At 35.8% G+C, this 17,376-nt stretch overlaps 1 non-coding gene across 1 annotated transcript; it reads right to left on the bottom strand.

Moving 5' to 3' along the window:
- Positions 1–14,744: 14,744 nt before the first annotated feature.
- Positions 14,745–14,816, bottom strand: TRNAC-GCA (transfer RNA cysteine (anticodon GCA)). Its single transcript has one exon. It is a non-coding gene; the product is annotated as a tRNA-Cys (tRNA).
- Positions 14,817–17,376: the final 2,560 nt, after the last annotated feature.

Below are 17,376 nucleotides of genomic sequence, written 5' to 3'. Positions count from 1 at the left end.
ATTAGTAACAGTGTCCTATTTATTCTTCTTGGAGCCAAATTTGTAACTTTTAAAAGTGTGGTTACTATGTTGAAGTGTATGTGTTGTAACGGATGCTTGATTTGTTATGTATGTGAGTCAGTTATGGGATGCTTGATGTCGTCGCAATGTCGTAATTATAGTTTGATTGTGTTTGTGTGACTATTGTGTATTAATTTATGATGTATGGTACGGAAAGCTGCATATTTGTGTTATAGAAGTGTTACGTATGTGTGTTGTTAATGTTTTTGTATGTTTCAAATTGATACCTGATATTTGTTTTGCAATCGCAATGCCTAATTTACGGATTGCTTATGTTTTGTTTACATCGCGTAAGCTAATTTAATTTTCTTTTCCATTTCTCTTTATGCTTATCTTTTTTGTGTATAAAACTATAGCCCTAACATACATATGTAAAATAGGGCTAACCCCCATTGGAGATACAATAATAATTATTATTATTCATATCGTTATAATACGATAACTGAATACAAATGATGACCTGAATTTTATTCATATCTCTAAAGAACGATAACAAAATATAAATAACGTGATATCCATAAAGAACGATAACTGGATATAAATGATAATTTGAATATCATTTACATCGCTAAAGAAAGATTAAAAAATAAAATGAAAACTTGAAGAAGGCCCGAACCCACGACCTTTGAATCATTAAACAAGCACTCTACCGCCGGTCTACGAGGCGCAGATATGGAACACTTTCATAGTTCCGGAACTGCCTGTACAAGCACATGCATCGTGTAACATCGCCGCGACCCGAAGTGGACTTTGAAAATATTCGCTGTTCACGAGTGCGGCCACTTTTTTTTTTGACAGCTGTACATGCACATTGCGTTGTATCTGGAATTTAGAAAAATTAGGCCGTCCGTTTCTTTTTATGGAACTGTACATACATCATGAGAAAGTTTCTGTGAATGAAAATGTACTCAAAGAACTGTTGAGAACGCAGAAGGTTGAAATTTACTGTCCGGCTTAAAAGTATAATAAAAGAAAAATGGCAGTCGGCCATTTCGTCGCACTTTAATCTTTTTTATTTCAGCGCACAAATATTTTTCTTTTCGTCGCATAGGCAAGATTCACATGGCATAGTTTACAGGAGTCAAATATTTGAAGCCTGTAAACTTGACGCTATATTTGTGTTCGCTATGACTTGAAGTCTCTAAACTTGAAACCATGTTTCACACGTAAAAAACGCGCGCTGAATGTTGTATGCTTAGAGGTACACTGTTTTAAGTTTTTTTTACCTTTATGCGAACCACTTCTACATTATTGTTTTGGAAACTTTGTTCCTTAAATTTCGTAACAAGCGTTTGAAATAATTCCCTTTTATTTGCTTTTATGATGATGGTTATTATTATTATCATCATAATTATTAAAGCATATTTCTTGTGCCATGTATTCCAGGGAAATTCGTACTTCTCATGACTTCTAAAAATTTTACAATAGGGTCTAGGTACATAACTTATTTATTTTTATTAATGTTGCAATGGGGTCTATATATTTATTTTTATTTATTTATAATGAGCAATACGACTTAGGAAATTACACAGGCTAGATGCACATTAAAACACCTTCTTCAACGTTTTAACTGTAGGCTGTATTTTAATGCACTGTTGTAGCCCTCCCCCCACTTGTTACTGATTACTAGGGCTATGAAAAGGGAGCAATTAAAGCTAGTGATGGTACCGAGCATAGACAAATAAATGTACCGAGTATAGCTGCGGCGGGTGGAATGGGGTGAATTTCCCCTACAACTTGACATAAGCAGGGTACAGTCTGTATTGTAACTATGAAAATGTGTTGTTCAATGATTAATAAGTGAGTATTCAATAACTGTGCAGTAGACGGTCAATCACGAATAAGTGTGTGGTCAATAACCGTGCAGTAGACGGTCAATAACTGTAAAAGTGGACTTGTTGTGTTTATTTAATTTACGTTTGCATTAAATTTTTCTTTTTTCTTTTGTTTATTGATTTTGATTTGTTTCTGAATCTTCACTTGACCCAATGCCTTTAAAATTCTCTCAAATTATCAGTTTTCCGCTATTTCATTGTTTTATTATTCATTAGCTTAAGTGGTCAATCACTATAGTCTACAGTTTACCCTAGCAAATAGTTTTCAATATTATCCCTTTTTTTAAAGAGAAGAAAAGAACTAAACTGATTACAATAAAGAAATATTTGCAACACAGTAGACTGACTACTATTAATGGAAAGGATATAAGAAGCAAGTTTATGTACAAAAGCAGGTCATAGAAGAAACTTCGTTCAGTACTTACCATTGAAGACTGGAATATTGAGAGGCACATCATGACCATGTTGCAGCTGAAGTATATGAATATAATAGGACTTACTACTTGATGCATTTCCTTGCAGAACCTACAAAGACAATAATATAAGTATTTAAGGAGTCTATGATTGAATTAGAAAATTTATTGGATTATATTATTTAATACACACCGCTCCCCGGCTTTAAAGCAGTCATTTATACTGTACCACAAGTCCTGCCTGACACGGATGTTGAAAAAATTGCTTACCTAGTGGATTGGATTGTTTGCGGGTGGAGTTGAAATATTAAGGCGCTAGATACTGTTTACAGCGGTAAAAGTTTTGGAAACATTCAACATTTTTTTTCTCCATTACTGTATCTTGTACAATAATTAAAATTGTTGTGTAAAACACTCTCCTTCTTCTATATGAAAAAAAAATATATATATTTTTACGATAAAAAAAATATATATATACATTTTTTCAAAATCCAAAATGGTGGCAGTTTACGTGCAATGATGAAGCGTTTCCCTCATAACTCATAAACTTGTTAACTTTTTCATGTTCTCTCTCTTTTATTTTATTGCTGAAACTCATGTTTACAATATCATGCTCTTTAAACTACCTTCCTTAATAAATATTTTTTTTACTTCTGTGTTAGAAGAAAATACTGATATTTAACCATTTTTTTTTAATGAATTTATTTTTTTATCAGACAGTCTATAAAAGGTAGGGAAGTGATCTTGCATCACATTGCAGATATGACATGCATACACAAAAAAAAAAAATCACTCATAATGTTGGACAGTTTTTGAGTTATGTGGGAAACGCTTCATCACTGCACAGTAAACTGAATTTTGAAAAAAAATGTAAATAATTCTTTTTAAATCGTAAAAATATTTTTTCATATAGCAAAAGGACAGTGTTTTGCACATACTAATTTTCATTACTGTTCAAGATACAGCATAATGTCCAATTGTAACTCGTAGGAGGTAACCCCTTGCGTAAGCAACCCGCAGTACATATTCTTTAAGGTCGTTTTTCCTATTTTATATGGAAAGTTATCGATCTTAGCAGAGCATGCTTGACGTGGAATATCTCCTGGTTCTATAGGCTTTTGGACACCCATGAGATACAGTAATGGAGGAAAAAATGTTTTCCAAAATTTTACTACTCTAAGCTGTACCTAACCCCTTAATAAATAAAATCACGGCAGAGAGCTGTAAATATCGCAAATATTCTGAAGCTTCACTCATACAATACAGGCATATTTTGAGCTCGTTCGGAGCGAAAATCAAAAACCGGTGAAAGGAGGAACGACAGGGATTGTGTACGTTGACACAGCCGCAATGTTTCCGCGTAGAATACTGTATATCTGATGCCTTCGCTGGGATAGTAAAATGAGATTGCGGTGTTTGTTTTTACAAGGTTTTATGTACCATTGATAAGGTTCATATTAGCTAAGATAGCTATATCATATGAGAAGTAAGAAATAAATAGCATACAGTTAACATTGAGATTTCTGATAAACACCAAGCCTAAACATGAACCGGACAATGTGGAACTGTAGAGAACCTGTGAGATTGGAGCTTAGATTGAACTGATCGTTGAGAACCTGAAGTGGGATCGGATCTTTGTTATGACCCTTCGGAGGATCTTGAATGTCGTCGAGATTTCATGAGTCTAGGGACCGGATTTATAGGTTTTTACCTATTCTTTCATTACTTCTAAACTCATAATTTCTTAGATAATTTTCAGAATCATAGTCATAAGAGTGATATATGTAAGCTCTGTTGAACCTAAGAAACCTAAATTAGATATTAAGAACTAAAAAAACCTAAATCATAATTAATATGTATTTTTCTATATTTACTGGTTTTGTATAAGTATATTCAGAAATATCAATATATCTTATAATTTTTATTCTCTTTTGCACTGGAGAAAGCGACCCAATCTGCAGTCTTTATTTCATCAGTCTTTTGTTGTTTCGGATAAAATGGTTAACAGGGAATTCCGTCCTTCTTTGTATAGCGGGTCGTCCTTCATAGGCTTCACTTTCTCAAGGGCACTGATGTCCTATTTTGGAATTTCCTCTGATCGCAGATATGTCATGCCAGTAGAAGGGTATGAAGTGACTCAACTTTCTCTTGAGGTGAATGAACTGCAAAAAAGTCGTATTATTGAAATTTGTGAAATTTTTGATCATGTTCTCAGATAGAAGACTGTAATCTTGCGTGTACGGGTACAAGTATGAACTTTTCCGAGGTCTCTGTGATGTCTGTCTTTTTCTGGAGCTTCTGGTGTTAACATTGAATTTTTATATTTTGTGTTTTGTTAAGCTATGCCAAAATAAGTGAAAGCACATTTATTACGACAGTGGATGGGAAATGGTTCCAAGTTTATCACCGAGGGAAAAGTTATATATGTTATTTAAAACTGACTATAAGCGAACATTTTTAACAATGAGGCAATTTTTGCGATCCCTTTCACAATTTAGGAAAAAAAAAATTAAAAACCTATTTCACTTATTCCAATAACCTAAACTATATTTCTTAAAACCTACAAATCCGGTCCCTATTGATAACCATTCTATACAGAAAAAGCTGAATGTAGTCCAAGCGAGTGTGCTGCTCAGCTGCTGACACTCTGCCGGATGAATGGCACCTTGTTCTGCGCCCGCAGATCTGATTTCTTCATTTTCAAGCATTCCCGATATACCTGATCGTATTTTCGCTTTATATGCTTCCACACTTCACTAAAACTAGCTTTTGAGTGCAACTACGAGGGCCACTTACTAAGTCATGGCAACTATTTTTTTTTTCCGCGGAATCCACATTTTTTGATAGGCCTATGCAACATTTACATTAGGATGTGTAGTACTTATAGATGCCGCTAGATGGTGTAGATATTCAAGGACAGAAGAAGAAGGATGTGCGCAAGTCAGTCGGTTCATTGTTGATGTTTGTAGTTTGTCAAGTATGGATGTGAGTCGGATAGAACAACGTGCATACGTAAAAATAGCAGCGCTTCGCGGTCAAAACGCGAGAGAATGTCATGCACAACTCGTAGAAGCTGTTGGAGGTCGTGCTCTGCCATATAGAACTGTTGCAAGATGGACTAGTAAAAAGTGCCGACAAACCTCGTACGGGACGCCCTAGAACTGTTCGTATCGATGTTGCTCGTGCCGCGATAGAACATTGCTTAGAGAACGACAGGAGTTGGCAACAGAAACAGGTATTGATCAGGCAATTGTACATAAAATGTTACTGCACAAAACGTATCTTGTGAACCTGGAACGATACGAACGTGAAGGAGACATCATGCAGAACAGGTTCATTGTCATTGACGAAACCTGGGCCAGGGCTTATGAAACCGAGATTAAACTCCAGTCTGCTGAATGATGTCATCAAGGATCACCGCGAACACACAAAGTCCGTCAAAATCCATCTCCGGTGAAGTTAATGGTTATTTTAAAATATGACATTCGAGGAATTATTTTGTGTCATTTTGTCCCCCATCGCCGGACTGTTAATGCAGCTTACTACGACGCTTATCTGCAGAATAACCTACGTCGCACTATCAGGAATAAACGTCCCGAATTGTTGGACAATGCAATTATCCTTCACGATAATGCAACGGCCCATACGGCAGCCATTGTTCCGACCCGTTTACAGCGCTGGAGATGGGAAGTGCTAGAGCAACCTCCCTACTCTCCCGATCTGTCACCATACGATTTCGATTTGATACCGAAATTGAAAGCTCCATTGCGTGGGAGACGCTTTTATATAAGAGAAGACATAGCCAACGCAGTGCGACGCGAGATTGCCAGATTGGATAATGGAGCAGCTGATGGTATTGATCGTCTTTCTCATCGTTGGCAGCGAACAGTCGATTGCCTTGGAGATTACTTCGAAGGATCTTAATGTGTTCAAAATGTGTTAATGTGCGTGCAGACTTTTTTTAATGTGTTAATGTGCATACAAACTATTGTTCTCAACATTATGACATAAGATAACATTTTCTTAATTTTTACTCTTCTCCCTTGTCCACAATACTTCCTGAGAATCTCATGTAACAGGCATGATTGGTAAAGTACATTATGTATTTTCATATGTGTATAATGAAATGTTTGTATAACAACGCATTTGTCTAAAAAATAGTTGTCATGACTTAATAAGTGACCTTTGTATTTCAAAACGATTTTCACTCAAACTTGTCTAATCTACAGGAATTGATATTATTCTAGCTTCAGACACTTGGGATGTACTACAAACAGCAACATGAGCTGCAGCCAGGAAGTCAAAAGGAGGATAGCAATGGCAAAGGAAGCTTTTAATAGAAAAACGAGCATCTTCTGCGGACCTCTGTAAAAAGATCTAAGAAAGAGACTAGTGAAGAGCTTTGTGTGGAGCGTGGAATTGTATGGGGCAGAAACATTGACATTACAACGAAACGAAGAGAAACGAATAGAAGCAATTGAAATGTGGATATGGAGAAGAATGGAGCGTGTGAAGTGGACAGAAAGAATAAGAAATGAAGTTGTGTTGGAAAGAATGGATGAAGAAAGAAAGATGCTGAAACTGATAAGAAAGAGAAAAAGGAATTGGTTGGGTCACTGAGTGAGAATAAACTACCTACTGAAGGATGCACTGGAAGGAATGGTGAACGGGAGAAGAGTTCGGGGCAGAAGAAGATATCAGATGATAGACGACATTAAGATATATGGATCATATGCGAAGACTAAGAGGAAGGCAGAAAATAGGAAAAACTGGAGAATACTGGATTTGCAATGAAAGACCTACCCATGGGTAGAACACTTATGTATATATGTTTGTGTGAATGAATGTATGTATGTATGTATGTATGTATGTATGTATGTATGTATGTATGTATGTATGTATGTATGTATGTATGTATGTATGTATGTATGTATTTTTGTATGTGTGTATGCATGTATGTTTGTGTGAATGAATGAATGAATGTATGTATGTATGTATGTATGTATTGTAGCAGAACTCATTATTCTGAATCGAATGATACAAAAACGAACTCTGTACGATATTATGCCATTCCCGATTTATGGCAGCTCACTTGCAGTTTTCGCTCCGTATACGACGCTCATCACTCCTAAGCGATGACACATTGCTTGGACCACACGTCAGAAACGTTCGTCCCTGTACTCTAAAGTGCAATTTAGTTTATTTAGATGCCGTCCTTATTTGTTTTCTCACAGTAGGAATTTCTAATCTGGTCTAATTTCGTGACAAACTCTGAGTAAATTTGGCTTCCTGTATGCAGTCTAAACAAAGACGTATTCTACGTAAAAATTGTCTTATAAAGCGGGTCATATCCCTCCGAAATCCGAAGGTAGTGAGAGGAACGGTGAACTTTTATTTAGCGGTGTTTTACAGATATTTGGAGACTATTTGATTCAGGTAATGTCAAACTTCTAAACAGAATGACTCAGGAATCGACACAGATTCCTATGAAATTGATTTACCAGATCTTTCCCGGGATGAAGCGTGATGAATTCGATTACTTTATCGATACTGCGTTGCATACTGTCTGAAAGCTAAAGTAAACATTGCCGGCAGAGGAAGGGAGAAAGATAATTAATTGCTACTCAACCAATGGCATAAGTCACACCCCACGCTTATCTTCAAGTTGGGCGGTCTGAAGCGTTCTACCCTCGCCCAACTTGAAGATAATCCAAAGGTATAGTTAGGTTAATATTGGAAATGTTAATAAAAACAAAATGATGTACGGTAGGCTATTACACACAACATAAGTAAGTACAAATTTTACATTCATATTTACATTTTGGCTCGTATTATTCTGAAGTTACATCTGTAGTACTCATTGCAACAAGATGAAGCTTTCAACTTTTCCTAACCGCTTTGTTGATTATTATAGACGGTTTAGGCGACTATGAAGTCGTGATCATGAATAAAATAGACTGTAATTCCAAGGATAGTTATTTCTTAATGGTTCTAAGTTTAGATGGCCGTGAAATCGTGATCTTATAACCTCTCCAACTTGAAATATTTATTTAATGTAAATTTGTACTATTGTAGAAAAAAACATTGTGTGATAAACATTCGTAAAGTTATGTTTTTGCCCCTCGTGTGTTCGTGAAACGAGGCTTCGTTTCCTTAACACATGTGTCAAAAAGAGAATCTTGAATAACTACTTAACTGCAGTTTATAGATTTTTAGTAGGTTATTTTACGACGCTTTATCAACAGCTTAGGTTATTTAGCGTCTGAATTAGATGAAGGTGATAATGCCGGTGAAATGAGTCCGGGGTCCAGCACCGAAAGTTGCCCAGCATTTGCTCATATTGGGTTGAGGGAAAACCCCGGAAAAAACCTCAACCAGGCAACTTGCCCCGACCGGGAATCTAACCCGGGCCACCTGGTTTCGCGGCCAGACGCGCTAGCCGTTACTCCACAGGTGTGGACCCACTCTATAGATTACTAGTTGCATGAAAGCGCATTATCCATTATGGTATTGGTATTGTCGCATACTGTAGGCTACTTTAAGTACATTTACTCTAATGTTGCGTTCTTTAAACATTTCTTACTATGATTTGTGTGTGAATAATGATGTAAATGTTAAACCATAATATACAAATTTTTGTTGTGATGTTTTCTCTCTAGCGAGAATATGAACAGTTTTATGGTGAAATGTTCACTCACTCAAGAAGAGCCTGGTGATACTTGATACAGTTAATGAGGAATTCTTCGGCTGCATTTTCAGTTCCTGAACTGAGTGCATGGTTATTAACTCCACGGAAAGTATTCTGTCCTTCTGAAGATTTTGTTCTTTCGTCACAGTGTGCTTTCTTAATTTCTCGTAATGGACATTTTTCCTCTTCAGAAATGTTGTCATTGAAGGTATCGAACCTTTCAGAAAGCTGCCTTGAGGTTTCATTTTTTTGTGGGATAATTATATACTGATCAAGTCTCGCCAGTAAAGAATTTAGAACCTTAAATTGAGTTTCTGCATATATAACCAAGGAATTATATGTAGAAACGTAAGCAGCAGTGTCCATCAATATAATGTATACAACTATTGCCTGAAATACCCAGACCAGTTGGTAGATTGGAGATTTTGTGCCTCCTGGAGGTATCCAGATGGTATAGCAATAATAGTTCCAGTTAATTTGTGGGTTATTTTTGTCATCTGTTATATCTCCGTCTGTTTGTTCATCATCTTCGCTAAGTAACCAAAAAAGAAGGGGAAATGTAGTCCAAAGAATTATGGTTGAGATGTTGACAACTGTATATATCCAACAAACTACTCTGTTTTCTTTATTTGCTTTTCTCAGTATGTCTGACTGTTCTTTGCGTAACGAAAATTTCATTATGTACTCTTTAAAATTTAGATTCATTTTATCCATGACATTTTGTAGTGATTTCCTGTTAGAGATAATATAGAGAAAAACGCAGGAATTATTAAATGTAGCTGCTACTTCGAATGCCACTATTGTTACTTTCATCAAATTTCCCCAAACCAAAAGTAATGAGTAGACCTGACCACAGACCGAAACTAATAAGAAAAGGAGGGCTAGAGCAGAGAATATGTTATAAATTTTGAGTTTCCATGGACTGGAAGTAATGTTCCTTGCAGGTTTCATTGCTCCAATTTGAAGTAATAGTATTTGAAACATCATGTAATCATCGTTGTTCCATTTTTCATAAAATTCTTCATTTTCTTCAAATGTGAGTCCATCCACCATTTCTGAAAATACATAAAAATTAACATTATTAGCGAGAAATGTCTAATCGCAGCGTCCTCTGATAATCTCGATAAGAACTGTAGACCACCTATATATATATATATATTTATTTTATTGGGTTATTTTACGACGCTTTATCAACATCTAGGTTATTCAGCTTCTGAATGAAATGAAGGTGATAATGCCGGTGAAATGAGTCCGGGGTCCAGCACCGAAAGTTACCCAGCATTTGCTCGTATTGGGTTGAGGGAAAACCCCGGAAAAAACCTCAACCAGGTAACTTGCCCCGACCGGGATTAGAACCACCTGGTTTCGCGGCCAGACGCGCTGACCGTTACTCCATAGGTGTGGACTATATATATATATATATGTATATATATATATATATATATATATAGGGTAAACATTGGTAATTTCGTGATAATTTCATTGAAAATTAATTTAAAATGCAAATGTGTAAATTTATCCTTATTTCGATTTTTTCATCTAAAAGACGATAATTTGCTGTACAAATCTGGAGACATAAAATATTGCACTCGTTCTTGAACAAGTGCCAAAAACCACTTTTACAACTTAAGCTAAAAGGTTGGTTATTTTGTGATAACCTTGGTAACTTCGTGATATTATATTGATAATTTCGTGAGAGGTAGAGAATTGTGGAAAAATTAATTAAAGTCAAATGAAATTCTCATTTATTGTTCAGACATAGTAATTCCGTCTAATATTCATAGAAAGAATACATAGAAATACATATCAACACATAATAAGAATGAAATCAAAGTAAAAATTGAAATCGAAAAGTGATCTTCTTTGCCCTGAAAGGGTGAACACTTTTATTACGGACTTTACTATAGCCTATATTACTAGGGTAACTCCAAAAGTAATGCATAATATTTGTTTAAAAATTATATTTTTATCCTACAGCTTTGCTATTTTCACAGAATGTAGATACATCCACATAATCCCCGTCCCTTTCAACTGCCTTACGTAACTTAGGAACGAGGGCCTGTAGACCAGCATGGTAAAAATCTGGACCAACACGTCTGAGCCACTCTTTAGCAGCGTGCACAACCTCGTTCCGCGAAGGGATCCTTCAGTTTACCAAAGAGATGATAATAGCACGGTACCAGTTCAGGACTGTAAGGCGGTTGTTTCAGTGTTGTCTATCCGAATTTTCTGATCTGGTCTGTGGTCTTGTGACTGACATATGGCTGTGCGTTGTCGTGCAATAGCAGAACATCCTGCTTCTCCCGATGTCGTCGACCACGACAAAGTCGAGCTTGAAGTTTCTTGAGAGTTGCCACATACGCGTCAGAATTAATGGTGGTTCCGTGTGACATGATGTCCACAAGCAAGAGTCCTTCTGAATCGAAAAACACAGTAACCATAACTTTTCCTGCGGAAGGTGCACTTTTGAATTTCTATTTCTTTGGTGAATTTGCTTGATGCCACTCCATTGTCTGCCTCTGTCTTCGGTCCAAAGTGGTGGAGCCATGTTTCATCTTCTGTCACAATTCTTGCAAGTAAGTCATCTAGCACTTATCATTGGCACTTAGCATGATAACAAATCAAACAGAAGCTGCACTGAACCCATTGCGTCCCCCTTTTCTTTTTTGTTATCACATCTTGTCTTCAGATTTCTAAAATTCGTATTGTAATACAATTTTTAAAATAGTGGTAATGTAACGCTTAATGCTCAACAAAATGTCGCCTGAAATAGCTAAGATTTCTATCAGTAAAGCTAAGCTTATGTGGCGACTACAGCTGTATCTAAAATTCCGAAATCATTTCCTAAAATTTCATTAAGATGTAATAAATCATTACATAATGACTGGTTACATAATGTCGAATGAAGTTGTGGAATTATAAAACACTTAGCTTGACTGTTGTGTATATTGAAAATTAATTTATATATATATTATATATATATATATATATATATATATATATATATATATAGTTATGTTAGAGGTAAAAAGCATATTATCGTACGTAGAGGATTATTAGGTCAAAATTTGCATTAGAAAATGCAAAAAAAAAAAAACATTCCATGTTTTGCATTTCTTTCAGTATATACAGGGACATCATTTTATTTTTACTAACATTTTTAATATTAACCTGTCTATACCTTTAGAGAACCGGAAACACCGCTTGCTCCCCCCTCCAAGACTGGAGTTCGATGATACTGGCGTAAAACACAAATCACTCTACTAGGTATAGGAAGGAAGAAAAGTAGTTCATCCATTTACGTAAACTAGGAAATATCGCGATTTTGAGTTTGATAATTTTCATTAGGTTTTTCTTTAATCAAAGTACAGTACTGTATTAAGAATAAGTGTTTTTACTCACGAAGTGAATTATCCATGCGAACGTATTCATTATGCGGTGTATATTATACTGTCTACAGCACATTAGCGTACAATATAGAGAAAGAAGTTAAATTGAAAAATAATTATAATATGAATATTTAAACACAGTTTTGAAAATGGTGGCCGTTCATTTCGATACAGGCTTCAGTTCTTTTGTGCATATTATCGCACTATAGACTATTGCATCTAATTCCAATTGCCAGTTTCGTCCTTCGTACTAGTAACTCATGTTGAAATAATTCTATACCTACTCTACTTACTGTTAATTCAATCTTCACTTCTGCCCGACCCGAAAATATAAAATTATTCAGACATGCTATCTACTGTCCGTCCAAGTGGTTATGCCGCATGATTGTAGAAAGGGAGGAAATCACGTGACAGTTAATTACTTAACGAGGCCCTTTTATTTAAGTTAAATTAAACAGCTGTATAATATTACGTAAACGTCCAATTCCTAAGAGAAATTAATGTTTTCAGAAAAGAGCTAAGACAACCCAGCTTTTACAGAGGGGCGAGCAGAAGCAGGTGGGGGAAATCGGGATGCGACGTAGGCAAACGGACAGTACCTGTGCGAAAATATGATTCAATATTGAAAGCTCTTTCGTCACTGGAAAACGCGAACATATTTCTGGAACGTACTATACTCAGTAACTCAGTACTGCTTACTATCTGCTGTCTTGGCTCTGTGTGGAGTTGGAACTTCATTAGTAGAAGGGGTGGGAGTGAAGTACATTAAAAAACTCAGGTACAATAAAAATTGAAGTAAAAATAAAATGATGTCCCTGTATAATGTAGTTGTGATGGTAGATTTTATTTATAGGCCTAGTATGTTTTTAACTGCAAGGCTTATTATTATCGAATTGAACGTGAGGGAGAAGTGACAAAGTTTGCCAGGTTCCCCCTAGGAGAGACAGTGTTTTCTAATGTGTCTTCAATATAAAACACAGGACCTAACGTTTTATTTTTTTCTTTGTATTCATTATCGAAACTATTATTAGGGCCTGCCTAAACAGCAAACATTGATATTCTTCAGCATCTAAGAAAGAAATAGAATTAAATTTAAATAATGTCAATACTCACAAGAAGTCAGTATTTTGGTGCAGTTTTTTTTAATTTCGTCGCTATGATGATAGAGAAGATATTCTTATTGAATTTGAATTTTGTATTCCCAAGAAACTAGTTCGATTAATTAAAATGTGTCTCAGTACAGCAGAGTCCGTATAGGTCACTTTCTGTCAGATGCGTTTCCAATTAGCTGTGGGCTAAAGCAAGGAGATGCACTATCACCTTTACTTTTTAACTTTGCTCTAGAGTATGCCATTAGGAAAGTCCAGGATAACAGAGAGGGCTTGGAATTGAACGGGTTACATCAGCTGCTTGTCTATGCGGATGACGTGAATATGTTAGGAGAAAATCCACAAACGATTAGGGAAAATACTTGAAGCAAGTAAAGAGATAGGTTTGGAAGTAAATTCCGAAAAGACAAAGTATATGATTATGTCTCTTGACGAGAATATCGTACGAAATGGAAATATAAAAATTGGAAATTTATCCTTTGAAGAGGTGGAAAAATTCAAATACCTGGGAGAAACAGTAACAAATTTAAATAATACTCGGGAGGAAATTAAATACAGAATAAATAATGGAAATGCATGTTATTATTCGGTTGAGAAGCTTTTATCATCCAGTCCGCTGTCAAAAAATCTGAAAGGGTTTATAAAACAGTTATATTACCGGTTGTTCTGTATGGTTGTGAAACTTGGACTCTCACTTTGAGAGAGGAACATAGGTTAAGGGTGTTTGAGAATAAGGTGCTTAGGAAAATATTTGGGCCTAAGAGGGTTGAATGGAGAAAGTTGCACAACGCAGAACTGGACGCATTGTATTCTTCACATGACATAATTAGGAACATTAAATCCAGACGTTTGAGATGGGCAGGGCATACGTATGGGCGAATCCAGAAATGCATATAGAGTGTTAGTTGGGAGATCGGAGGGAAAAAGACCTTTGGGGAGGCAAAGACGTAGATGGGAGGATAATATTAAAATGGATTTGAGGGAGGTGGGATATGATGCTAGAGACTGGGTTAATCTTGCTCAGGATAATAACCAATGGCGGGCTTATGTGAGGGCGGCAATGAACCTCCGGGTTCCTTAAAAGCCAGTAGGCGTAGGTAAGTAGAGAATGTATCCCGTGTTTTGGAATTCCTTATTGATTTAGGTTTCTAATTCCTCCAGATAATTTTACTGACATCTTGCTTAAGTTTGACATATTAAAATTTTCATTGTGAGCAAAGTGAAGAATGGGTAGAACGAAGAAAAATTCTCTCCGGCACCGGGACTCGAACCCGGGTTTTCAGCTCTGCGTGCTGACGCTTTATCCACTAAGCCACACCGGATTCTAGTTCCGATACCGGATTGAATCCTTCTCATTGAAGCCACATGGTAATGCAAAATTTCTGCACGGAAATATCATATGTACTTCGGTACATCATACGAGGGAGAGTCAAAAAGTAACCTTAATAATTATTTTATTAATTGAATACGTACAATAAGACTACAAACACTTCATCAGTTTTCAACATAGTCCCCACTACGTTCCATGCAAGTGTTCCTGTTATACAGATGTAATATATGTGTAGTACTGCGATCTACTATGTGAGTCTGATTTGTTATTTATATACAGAGTGTCCATAAAATAAGTAACTATTTTCATGAAAACGATATAGTTCATGATATTTATATTTATAAAACGATTGTACACTACAAACTCACTCATACACACCATTGGTTCCTTTCGATGTGTCCCTGCACAATTCCCATCTGGACACGGTTTCACGGAATACATTTCGCAGAAACTGTGGTGTGATTAGTGACACTGCATCACGAATTCTTTGTTTCATTTCATCAACGTTAGACACTTTTCTTGTGTAGACCTTGGATTTAACAACTCCCTATACACAAAAGTCTAATGGGGTAAGGTCTGGGGATCTTGCTGCCCATGGTCTACGGCCGCCTCGTCCTATCCACCGGTTGGGAAACACTTCATTCAAGTAGTCCCTAACAATTGTCGCATAGTGGAAAGGGGCCCCGTCTTGTTGGTAAACAACAGTGTCTATGACATCATCTTGTTCCAATAATTGTGGCTGCAGAAACTCTGTCAGCGTAACTAAGTAACAGGCATCAGTAATGGTCTTCTCTCTGAAAAAAAAAATGGTCCATAGATCTTTGTCTGCGTGATTCCCAACCATACATTGATCTTTGGACTGTCAATAAAATCCGTTGGAGGTTTGTCGGCCCGTGTCCAGATGGAAATTGTACAGGGACATCAATAGACGACATGTCGAAAGGAACCAATGAGTGTATATGAGTTTGTAGTGTACAATCGTCTTATGAATACAAATATCATGAACTATATCGTTTTCATGAAAATAGTTACTTATTTTATGGACACCCTGTATTAAGGTTACTTTTTGACTAAGCCTCTAGTAATGAGAGTAAAGGTTAAGGTTGCCTTGAAAGGTGTATTAATTTACTACTGATGTTAGATGAATAGGTGAATATGATAGAAAAGTGAATTTTGTCTGTCTTTCATTGATACTGTAGGTTCTTCACACGCCGAAAATATACTATTGTCATACTCGTATAATATATTAATATATTTGTGAGCATGGTTGGGACTGTAAGGATGTTTGGGATTTGAAATAAAAATCTGATGTTTGTTTTTATTTCTGTCTAAATAATCCCCACATATTAATTTAACAAGGAGCAGCCCTTCTCATTACCACCTTCACAATGACTTCCTCATTCCATGAGGTCTAGTGTCGAGCCAACATTTCAATTATTGTTGGAACTTTCTATATAAAGAGGCGACATCCCGGATGACTGGGTGGTTCATTCAGGAAATGCTGCGATGCATATACTAGAAACCTCTTAAAACATAAAAAATAAATGAGGATGGATCTGCTAACACAACAAGTATAGGTTTCGCACTCCATTTGATCAATGTTGTAGCTTCACGAAATGCTGCGCTGAACATAAACACCTAAAATATATAAAAAAGGAAGAGGATGTATCTGCTAACATAAGAATAGGCAGCGCATTCTATTTGATCAGTGCTGTAGTAAAGTGATGTCAAAGAAAGCACATTTTTCTGACCTTGACGTCGTGCTAGGCATCAAGCGCTAAGTATGGAAGGAGGAAGGATTATGTATATGAATAAGCAGCCTGTTGGATTAAAAAAATAGTGGTGCACAAACTTCAAACGGAACGTGAAATTTTATGTCGTTATTTTTATATGGCTTCTTTCTGTTTGATATTATACTATATCGTCTGTAAAACTAAAGTACTAACACCAATTTATTAATAGTGCAGTTGTGTTTTAAACGTTAATAACATAATAAAGAGTTAAGAAGGAATATTCACATAAATTCCATAGCAGTACAACTGTACTGTACTAAGTGAATGATACACATCATTCATAAAGAAAGTGATATCTCAAAAAAAGAGATTGAGTATGACATAATAAGTTGGAATTGATCTTGATGGTATCTTTTGCCTTATAAAAGTAATCAATAAACTAATCAAAACAATATTACAGTACAAAGCAAAGTTACCTAGGTACTGTATATGTTTTAAATGTAACTAATATTTCATAACAAAACTCTTATTGCATTATGCTTTTAAGGCAATATTGGTGAGCAACTTCCTATCATCAGAATATTAAATTATTTTCTGGAAACCTGCTGAAGCTATAGATTTGACATTTTTACAACACATGGACACATATCTTTTGTTCATTATGTAACAGTAGTTACTTTGGTAATTCATTTCCATACAAACTTTTTCTATGTGAATATTTTCAAAATTTGTAATATTCTGTCTTCAATAATACGTATTTACGCCATATTAGATTTGGGAACACCTTAGTTCATTACCTGTAAGGCTACTAAATAAATA

Source organism: Periplaneta americana, chromosome 14, assembly GCF_040183065.1.
Source record: "Periplaneta americana isolate PAMFEO1 chromosome 14, P.americana_PAMFEO1_priV1, whole genome shotgun sequence".
NCBI classification, from domain to species: domain Eukaryota; kingdom Metazoa; phylum Arthropoda; class Insecta; order Blattodea; family Blattidae; genus Periplaneta; species Periplaneta americana.
This window is presented reverse-complemented; position numbering and strand designations above follow the sequence as displayed.